The sequence below is a fragment of the Antrostomus carolinensis genome, unplaced genomic scaffold, assembly GCF_000700745.2.
Source record: "Antrostomus carolinensis isolate BGI_N321 unplaced genomic scaffold, ASM70074v2 scaffold4808, whole genome shotgun sequence".
Classification (NCBI taxonomy): Eukaryota; Metazoa; Chordata; class Aves; order Caprimulgiformes; family Caprimulgidae; genus Antrostomus; species Antrostomus carolinensis.
Genome location: NW_010330745.1, coordinates 29,411 through 31,690, shown reverse-complemented (window position 1 = coordinate 31,690; position 2,280 = coordinate 29,411).

The following is a 2,280-nucleotide window of genomic DNA, read 5'->3' as shown; positions in this document are numbered from 1 at the left end:
CTAGCTCACTTAGGACATGATTCAAGGAGACTTCTCATTTTAAATCTATGAGGAAAAGGTCTGTGACAAAAGTCTATGCAGACAGTTTGGTTCTGAATCTCTTTTTTTAAGTAGGCCAAGATACTCTGAGGTACTAGAAGAGGTAAATGCTGCTTTTCTCCAGTGGTGTGCTTTGTTAGCTTCTCTGGTACAGTTTAAAAGCATGGTACATATAGATGTCAGTATGCGGTGAATGTGTAGATACTATTACATATCTCTGTCTTGTATTTCTAAAATTTAGTCTGCAGAAGGTGGGAGGTGATGTGGTACTCTAGCATGTGTGCAGCACAATATGAGGTGCAGACAAGTTATCTTTCGCTCTGAGCCATACAGAATTTTCCCTTTTTTGAGGTTAGCTTCTTAATGAGCACATCATTAAAGAATCTGTAACAAAAACCCACCACACACATCTCCCTCATCCAGAGGGTATCTTGCTGCTGGGAACTGAGCATGTGTGGACATTAGACAATGTGACACTTCTTGTGAGCATAAAAAATGCTAACAATTTATTCTGACTTTCTGATTCCTCATACAACATACCTAAATGAGCACCGAAATTCTGCCACTTCTGCAACTCTGTTATTTTGCAGCTGCTCCTTTCCTGGTGGTGACTGCATCTCAGTGCTCCTATGCCCTCAAATCCCACTCAAAGATTTTTAGGCTGAAACATGCAAATATTTGTGAAGCACTTTGCACATCTTCAGTGGTAGGTGCCACTGTACTGCAATCTTTCTATGTTTGGTGCACCTTTAAGTATGGTACACTTAGAACTGTAAATGTAGTTTATTACAAGCTTATCCCCAGAAGAGATGGGGTCTGAATTTATATGCAAATTCCAGCATGTGTTTGTAATTTGAAACATGCTACAAGACAGGATATCAATTTAATTTAGATTTTGGATGATTATCAGATTTAATTCAGAAAGGAAATGATATCTAAGTACGAAAGGAAGTACTATTAACTAGTGAACAGGTGGACTATTCTTGTTAGCCTTCCTGTGCTGGGCAGGAATATACATAATTGAAAGTCCTTCTGTGGTATGCCTCACAATTGCAAAGCCGTTGTTGGTCCTTCCAAGGTTCTACTGATTTACTGCCGAGTGAAAAGTTGTAGTTGATAGTTAACCAAACAGCCCTTGTCACTTTTTATTTCTGGCTAAAAAGTAAGTAGTGTAAGTCTAAAGATTTGTTTCAGAAAGGGCTGGTGAGAAAAGTTTTGAATGTGCAAAAACGTAAGAAGGGCAACTTCTGAGAAAGATCAGCATTTGGTTAGTTTGGTAAATTTTGCTTTCAGTAGGTAGAGCCTTATATGCACTATTATGTGAATACTTCTGCTGGTTTGGAGAAAGGTGTTTTTCATAAACTTTATCCCTTCTTTAGGGGGAAGGAGGCAGGAAGGGGGCCCTCAGTGTAATTATCCTGGATTAGCTAGCCAGTCTGGCGTGGTCAAGGTCAAAACCTAAAGCTGAGCAGTGCTTCTGTTAAGTGAACAGTTGTTGCTTCCCTCCATGTGCTTAGCTTTCAGCAGCTGAGAAGTCCTGATGGACTCAAGCAATGGTAAGCTGTTGATTGTGGACAATGGCAGTTTCTCTGAGCTTTGTATATGAGCATTTGTTGCCAGCTTGTGTGCTGGTTTTACACCTTGTGCAAGAGGTTAGACCCTGATTCAGGTCTGTGGCTCTCCAAGCACAGCAGGAACCTCCCAGACCTTATACAGCTACCTGAGGTCTGAGTGAGGTTGCAGTGATGCAGCACAACTGTATAGAGAAATACAAATCTACCAGTTGTAAGAGAGTCTCTTCTGCAATGGGAAAAAGAGGAGTGGAAATCTGGTTTACATGTCTGGTATGAGGTCCTCACCATGTCCCATGGCATGGACCATTCATTGGTGTGTATTTAGGAGTTTGTGAAAGCATTGGTGGTCATGATACCAGGGAGCACAACACTGTGCAGGTCAAAGCTGGCCTGAATTCAGCTGCACTTGGAAAACAGGCAGCCAATATCTGCTAAATGCGAGTTGGCAAAGTAGGGCCCAGTTTTCAAAAAGCATTGGAGTTTAAGTCCACGGTTAGTTACAGAGTCTGCTCTGATATAGAGGAACTACAGTGTTGAGTCAGATGTAAAAAGAGGAGACACTTCAGTTTCTTCCCAGACAAAGGAAGTAGTGAGCATGAAGCCTAAAGTCACTTCTTTGCCTTGGCAGGAACAAAAGGAAAACGTTTTGAAGCTGGAGGGGGATCAC